This window comes from Halyomorpha halys, unplaced genomic scaffold (genome assembly GCF_000696795.3).
Source record: "Halyomorpha halys isolate HHAL.00 unplaced genomic scaffold, Hhal_1.1 Scaffold1229.1, whole genome shotgun sequence".
NCBI classification, from domain to species: domain Eukaryota; kingdom Metazoa; phylum Arthropoda; class Insecta; order Hemiptera; family Pentatomidae; genus Halyomorpha; species Halyomorpha halys.
This window is the reverse complement of record NW_027105848.1, coordinates 91,151-100,541: the sequence shown is the minus strand read 5'-3', so window position 1 is coordinate 100,541 and position 9,391 is coordinate 91,151.

Genomic DNA, 9,391 nt, shown 5'->3' with positions numbered 1-9,391 from the left:
TCCCTTCTATTTCTGAAACTAATTACAGTTTAAAAACCTGGCTTGTGAAAAACATGTATTCTTCATATTACATATATATTTGATAGCATATATACATATACATATCTTTAAAATGTTTTTTTTTTAATATTATAGATAATTATGATAGTCGTGCGCTAAACGGTATTTAAATAAGAATTATTGAAATTTTAGCAATATTTCATAATTATATTTCATTAATTAATTAGCATAATCATATTCATTAAAGATTTTTATACTGTATAATGTGACGAATTTTATAATAAGAAATTTTTTCTTCGTACATACATTTTTTTCTTTAATTTATTCTGTTTTTAAGTGGAATATATTATTATACTCATAATAAGTATTTTCCTTAAGATATTTTTTGTAAATTTCAGTAATTTATAATTATTTTACCTGAAAACTAATACTTTCAGTATATGAAATTTCAAGTCTTTTTTTTTTTTTTTTTGCTGAACTGGCCCAACTCACTTTCATCTAACTATGTAACAGACTTCAACTTTATTGAAATACACTTAAAGCTCCTTAAATAAAGAAAATTTAAAAAAGTTACGGCTGATAAAGGAAAGGGTTGATACTCGCCCAATGCCTGGATCAGCTAGTGTTCACTCCAGGATATTCCTATCTAGCTGCCGTTCTAAGGTTTATGACTACTTCATTTCTGTAATAACCCTTTCGATATGATTCTTGCACGTTTCCAATCAATGTAAATATGTATATATACCTTCCGAAAGGTAATTGTTCTCCTGCAATGTAGGACTTTTAAAAATTTTTTTTACTCATTAATGACAATAATATTATAAGATATTAGCTAATAAGACTAATAGGAGAATAATTATATGTTAAATATTAGTTTTTTGTTATCAGCAGCCTGAAGATGGGGGAAATCTCCCGAAACGTTGCTGTGTAATATGAAATAAATTATTATATTGTAATAAGGAAGAAATTGTTTTCATTCACTAATTCAAGTTAATACCTTAAGATTCTTCCAGTCAAAGGATTATTAAATTTGTAAAATATTAATAGTCAGTTAAGCTACTACATATTACAATTTGGACTTTGATTAATTTTTAATTGAATAAATGTTATAGAACATTAGGTTCCTCATTTGTCTTAGGCTTCATCTCATCAGTCGTGTCAGTGTATTGCATCTCACCATTAAAGGATAATTTTATTTGTTTATTATGTTCCTCTGAAATTTTATTAGTATATAGTACTGTATTTACTTTGTGTACTTTGGCCAAGTAGCTTCAGATTTGGACAGAACATGGCAAGAGACTGAGAAGAGTAGCAGTCCTGGTTTAACGCTATAAGCGTAGGATTATAAGGCACTACAGGGTGACACGAAAGAAGTAAAAGAAGTATATACTTTCGTTGTATAAAAATCTTAATAGGGGAATTTATTTTAGTTTCGTTTTACTTGTCCTAAAAAATAGCGTAAATTAGCAAACAATTGAGGATATTAAACGGCTGTTTAACTAAACGTATACAGAAACGTAATGTGGAGTATGTCTTCGGAATAATTGTCTCGTTATACCTAAACCTTGATCTGCTTGTGAAGCATGAATTATAAACACTGAGGTTTCACAAATCAGCCACGAGAGTTCACTCAAGTGCACTATAACGAATTTTGATGTATCAATTGGAATTTGTTGATGTAGTTTAGATGTAAGTTGTATGTTTTACTTTTTTATTTTTAGTAACAACATCACTATTCTGAGACGAATGGGTTTATTGTGCAATAAACCGTGTCCTCATGTTTTGTTGTGGCAACTGCTTAGAAGTGCATTCATGCAAATTAAAAAAAAATAATCGATTATGTTTATCGTCTCACCCTCATGACTATCACTGAACATGCTAAAATGTAAATCTCACATAGGGTTGAACGATAGGGAGTATTTTACACTTGTCTCACGGGAAACTATGTTTTTATGTTTCGAAAAATTAATCTAGAGGTTACTTCGAATTAACTAACCAATTAAAGAAATGTATAACAGGAACAAATAAATTGAATTATTGATCTTAGAAAAATGGACGATCTTCAAACGTGGGCAACATATAATTCTTCAAACATAAGCGTCTCAGGAACATGTCAATTGTAACTTCAAAAACATATTTTAAAGTCATTCAAAGTTAAAAATTGCTACAACCAAATTACTACTACACCTACTTGACAAGTAACTCAAAACTTTTCATTAACTACAAACAACACTTATACACTATAACAATCAGACCTCTTTGGACATATAGCTTAGATGCTCCATAAAACCGTTGAATTCCTCTCGTATCCAATCCTACGTAAAATCCTTGATGCTCCTTATTATGTCACAAATAAATTTAACCATAAAGACCTAGACACTCCATTCGATGCAAATTTGGCCCGAAATAGATATTCCTCCTTCTAAAATCCTTACCCAACAAAATCAATTAGTTTTTAATATTTCGTCCTTAACAATCACTGATCATTCTCCGAAGCGTCGAGAAGATAGCCACGGGATCTTCTGATCTAATTTAAAGCAATGATTGAAGTACCAACACGATAGGTTGGTTCCTTCCCATGATTATCATGTGTTATGAAACATTTATCATATTTATGTAATTTATTTTTTTTTTTATATATATATTATTATCTATAAGAAAAAAATAAAAATAAAATAAAACTACCAGATATACATACATATGACTGACTACCAATGTATTTAATTACTTTTTTTCGTCAGGAGGGTACGAAAAAAAATTTTTTTTTATACATTTGTAAATTTCAATAAATAAATAAATTGAAAAATTTAATGCGCATTACTTACCTTTAACCTATTGAAAATAAAAATAAAGTAATAAATAGTTTATATGTACAAAAACAATATTTGAAATTTGTCTTTAAAAAAAACTTAGGGTAAGTCGAAGTAATTACATAATGTGATGGTTTCACATAAAATTACCATAGATGGTAGTAATTACAAAAAACAAATTTTAGGAAAATCCACATTTACCCCCTTACCCCGATTTACATTATATAATTGTTATAGAAAATTCTCTTTCGCCATATAATTTTGATACCTGTTTTATATCTAATAACCAAAGCATTTATTATTAAAATTTTGCTTTTTAGTTTTTATTAATTTATTATGAAGTGTAGATAGTTTATCGTGAATTAATAATTGGAGAAGATGGTCGGTAGTGCGGCCAGGAAAAATAACATAAATAACATTATGTTAATTTAAAAAAAAAATAAATTACTACAAATAAATATTTTTTTTTTTGTTTATTTATGTTCTTTTTGCTTACCACAACACCTGACTATCTTCTCCAATTAATTACTATTTATTATATTCCAACAAATATAATTATAATCAGCTATATATTTATCTTATGCAGTATTGTTCTTCCCATACGAAGCGGATAAGAGAAAAAAAAACTTAATTACGGATCAGTCATCAGAGAGCGCTGTTGTGAACAAACACTTAGCGCTTCCGCGGCCTTGCTCAACCCTGGATTCTGTCTACTCTAACTCCCTACTCTATAATTTTCTCTTTCCGCAGGAAACTCAACGGCAGTAGTACCCACTTATGCCTCCATTCTTCATTTTCTCTCGCTTATCTTTATTTTTCTCGGAAAGCGGTGTATGCACTTCATCGGTAAATATTCCTGATATTTTTCTCAGTAAATATAATAATAATTATGAGAGATAGTTGACCGTGGATGATAAATGAGTTAAAATAAAATATATTTAAAATATATTAGGTAAAAATAAGTTAGTCATACTTATTTGTGTTTCATTGACCGCACCCCCAACCATCTTCTCCTCATATATAATAATAATTGTTTTTCCAACCGATTAAATTTTTTGCTATTTTACGTATTTAAGCACCTCTATGTAATTTTTTTTATTTATAATGAATTTTGTATACTTGTTAATTTTTAAAAATTTAACGAGTACTAATTCTTAATTTATTTTTAATTTTAATCTGGACATAATGGAGTTGAGCTTTGGGGCTCCACTAAACCTTCGAATTCCTCTCGTATTCAATCCTTACAATTCAAAATCCTTCGTAAAATCATCAATGCTCCTTACTTTGTCACAAATAAAATCATACATAAAGACCTTAATGTTCCCTATGTAACCGATCTAGCCCGAACCAGATATCACTCCTTATAAACTCTCTAACCACTCAAACCCCCTAGTTTCTAATCTTGCGTCCTCTTCCATTCCTGACAATCCTCCGAGGCGCCTGAAAAGAAGATGGCCACGAGACCAGCTAAAGTAAAATGTCATTTGAGTGCTACCAATGGATAGTTTCTCTACATGCCTGTAATACACCAATTTAAAATAGATCAGATTTACTAAATGTATTATAATGTACAGTTGTAAATACCAATAAATAAATATTTAAAAAAAAAATAATTTTAACCTAAACTAATTAATAAGAAAGAAGAACCACATTCATTAGCATCCCTATTTTATCAATTAACAAATCTTAACATAAAAAATAGTTCGGCTGACCTCAAAAAAGGTTGCATAAAATAATAATAAAATAAACTTAGTTTTGGCCTACCTTCTCTGCTTGAAGCCCTGATGAACACCTGAAACTCAGGTGGAAACGTCGGCATAAGTAATTTTTTTTTGTTTATTTATGTTGTTCTTTGCTGACCGCACCCCTCCCCCTCCCACTCCGACCATCTTCTCCAATCAATTAATAAAATAAAATTCATTATACACCAACCTTTCTTGCTGGATTACCTTTTTTTATGTGTTATAATCTCCTCTTGTGAGATTGTGACATTTTATTTGACAAAAGAATAGTATTTTTTTAATTGTAGGTATTATTTAAGCTTATTCTAATTAAATTATATTTATTTTATTTATCAATTTTTTTTAAAAATAAATTGGCTTATGTACAACAAAAACAAAATGCTTTACGTTTCGGCTAATTTGCCATTTTTAGAAACAAAAACTTTTCAGTTGCACATTTCAGCACACATCGACAGACCCCAACCTAATGTAATAATTGTTTCTTGTATTAATTCAGTTAAAAGTTGTCAGTTTACAATTTAACTCAAATATACAAGCGATGAGTTAAGTAATGTACAAGATTATACTACGCTATGCCAGACTGTTGTTCCGGATTGGTGGCGCTACCTAGCATCGTTCAACTAAAACTTCATCTAGTTAGTGAGTTCAGAATCTTGAACGTATTACTTGGTTTGTTCAATTACTTAAGGTTTCAAGGAGTTACATGATGCAGTATTTTATTTACTGTAATTGCATCAATATATATATCAATGAATCAATATAAAAAAACAATGAAAGACTTCTTCAAAAGTACCGATTTACCAAACGTAGGTCATCGGATTCCAAACAATTCTCATACTATAAGATTTTTTTTTTATTTCTACAAAAGTATATGTAATAAAAATGACAACATAAAAATTAAATTTGAAATTTCCTACTCTGAATTTGTTGAATATTGAATAAAATATAAATACAAACCTGAAAATAAGTGAAAACTAACACTGACAACATGTACTGGATTGTATATTCCACGCTGAATATTCATTTAATTATCTGGATTGTAATCTCGAAGAAATATCACATGTTTAGACTGAGGCAGTGATATTAAGATCTCAATCTGTTGAGCATCTACTAGTTATTTAATTGTAATTAACTCGCTAATTGTTCACCGGTCAACGCGTGCTCAAGATGAGCTGATTAAATCAATTATATAGTATGTTTAGATCTTGTATTCACATTAAGATTTTGTCAATATACAGATATTTTTATCAATTCAATTATTCATATTAGATACAATATAATTTAATATAAAAATATAAATATTTAATTCTTGTCTTAAAATATATGTTTAAGTATTATTTAAATAGTAATTTAAACAATTTTTACAAAAAACTTATTTTTAGTGCCAAGGTTTCGGCCAGAATTTCAAGCGTTCATAAGGGCTGAAAAAAAACAAGATAACAACTAGTGAATCTTTGATCAGCAATTGTTTTTAAATATTACAAAACAATTACCAGACCCATGACACAATCCTCCTAAACTAAAAACGTAGTACGTTTTGAATTTCCTTAACAAGAGGAATAAAATTACTTTCAGATATTTTAGATGAGTTGTACTAATTAATAATATAATACAATTGGAGTCGTTTAATTAAAACGGCCTCTCTGTTTCTGTATCATTAACTTTTTAATTTTTAAATCTGAAACTAAAACTTTTATATTAGGTTTTTTTTTTTTATTTATTTTAGTTAGTTATTTATTTTATTTATTTTTTAAATTAATTTGTGTTAGATTTATTTATTTTTAGGACTGTCGAGTAGTAATCCTTTTTTTAAACCAATGATTGTTATTTTGATTTTGCGATAATAATTGTAACTTTTTATATTTCAGTTTAGAAAGTGTAATAATATGTTTTGATACATATTTTTATTTAATCAGAATCATTTGTAGACATATTTGTATATTTTAGATCTCTTGCATTTTTAAATGTTTTAAGCTGTATATTTTATGCTTTTGCTCCATATTTCACATATTTTATCGCATATTATGTACCATATTCTAAGGTTTCTTACTACATAAAAATCCGGGTCTTTCTAATAATATGTCTACCTTTTAATTGGATGGAAAATATTTTATCGATTCGGTCAGAAAACATTAATTTTTCTTAAATAATTATCGAATCGAAAATATTACTTCAGTATTTTTAATATATTATATTTAATATATTTTATTAAAACTGCATCTATGACTAATATACTGTACGGGTAAAAAAGGGTTTACGTTCTGAAAAGAGGTTGGTTTGGTTTATGGAATAACTGTTTCGGAAGCGGGCGGGTGGTGAAGGCACGTGGGGTAACCCTAAGCAATACGGAACCAGAAAAAAAAAAAAACAAGCCACATGTCCCATCCGGCGAGATGGTTCAATACGTTTCAAAACACTTCATCTAACAATCACAAATACTCCTAACAAAGTGCTTTTACTCTTGCTCTGCCAGTTTGTAAGACTTCAATTATTACTATTACCTTTTAAATACTTCAGTCACTATATTATTAATAATTGTAGCTTATAATACATATTTTCTTTATTAATAATAGTGCATGTTTTGTTTCTCACCCATTGAGGTAAATTGGCGAAATTACCGAATTTATCATGCTATTAAATTATTATTACATTTTTTAATATTCATAAGTTGATGTTTTGTATTATTTACCTATTTATTTGGAAATAATTAATTATTATATCATTACGTTCGGAACGGCATTTTTGTTAACGGTCGGGAGTAAAGTTAATAAGCTAATAAAAATTATTATTATTAACATAACTGAAAACATTATAAAAAAGTTTAATTTGTAATTTTTTTGTTATTCATCTAATTTTTTAATAATGAGACAAATTTGTATATAAAATCATTCATAGATTTATGTTTTAATTTTTACTGATTGACTAGTTAGCATATCTGTTCAAGCCCTGAGTTTTTGGTTATAGCTCTCTCACTCAGTCTTCACTCCCTTTCAATACCAAATACCTGCCTAGAAGAGAGGCGCTGGGATCTCCTTAATGCTTGCTTCGCCAATTGGAAACAAAGCTCGCTTTTGGAGTTGCTAAAGCAGAATGTAATTATTGGGATCGTTATTTAAATTCTTTTTTATCATTTACTTATTTTACTTATCTATTTTCCTGGTGACGTGCATGCATTGTTTTATACATTCTCAACATTAATATTGTTTAATAGTAATTATGTGGGAGTGACGGTAGCAGCATGGTAACGCGCCTGTCTGCCAACCCAAAGGTTATGAGATCGAGTCCCCGATCCTATTCGGGATTTTTTCAAGCATATAATTATACAATACTTACTCAAAACCTCCCCCATGTATTTCCAACGTGCACATTGCCTTGGACCCAATGGTCTGTCACGCCAATAATAATACTAATGATAATAGTAATTTTGTATGGTATGAATGGATAATTACAGTTTAATACCTACTGCTCTTCTGTGAGGCAGGTTATATCACTATTCAGTTAGAACATTAGATGTGAAAAAAAAATGTATTTATGAAATAAGAAAAACAAAAATATAATTCTGTTTTGCTCAGAACGAATATTTCTCAACAAAATAATAATCAAACTGTTCAGTACTGGTGAACTTGAAGAAATATCACCATATATGTTCAGAGTTAAAATATTTTCTCTTACAATGTTGGCAGGATTAAATTTTTTGTCGACAACTATTCCTTTAATAACTGCACGTACATCTTGTAATAGCTTTGAATCTGTAAATTCCAAGCTCATAATGGAATTCTCTAGTTCTTTTAGTCTTCATTAAAGACCGATTTCGAAATTAAAATTAGGTTTTTCCATTTTTACTATAAGGAATAAAACCTAAACCTTCATGTTTGTTAATCATTATGTATTCTAATGAAGAAAAAAAGTCCAATACTTGCAACAAACAGAAATAAATCCTAGTGAAAGGAAAAATGATCGTAAATTAATCATTGTTTATTACTTCTGGAAATCAAAAACTAAATTCGAAATTAAAATTAGGTTTTTCCATTTTTACTGTAAGGAATAAAACCTAAAGCTAAAACAATTATGTATTTTAATGAAGAAAAAATAAAATGCAATCCTTGTAGAAGGTAAAACTTATTGTATATTAATTATATATATAAATATAAGAAGATGGTCAGCGTTGTGGTAAAAAAAAGAACAAATGGTTTTAAACTATTTGTTCTTTTTTTTACCGCAACCCTGACCATCTTCTAATTTTTAAATTTTTACGGTCTACTATATATGCATATATATTAATTATAGTTTAGTATTACATCTCTGAATGATAATATTCAATGAATAGGTTGAGCAATTTTATTTTTTTAAGAAAAATGTATACAATTTAAAGCTATAAGCTTTGACTACTTAACATTACAACAGAGAAAATGTGAGAATTATACTGAACGTACTACCTAACTCATCCTGAGAGCGAAGACACCACCAAGGTTGGCTCAGTGATTATTCTGTTTGTGAAGTAAACAAGGCTATTTCTGTCAAACCTCTAATCTTGAGAGTCTCTCTAGTTCAACCTGTTACTGAAGACACTGATTTTTGTACAATCATCTGTTTTGTATAATCATCGGATACCTTTAGCTGTGGCAATGTTCATGAAGGAAAATATTTAATGAAACTGTAATTGGTAATCAAATCTATTAAACGTAATCTCCTAACATTGTCTGAAATGAAAATAATTACAAAACATTTTCATTTAATCACATGCTCCTACTAATTTATATGTGAGTAGTGTGCATTTTTTAAAGTATATTAATTCTAAAATAGAATTAATTATTATTAATGTATTATATAATTAAAATA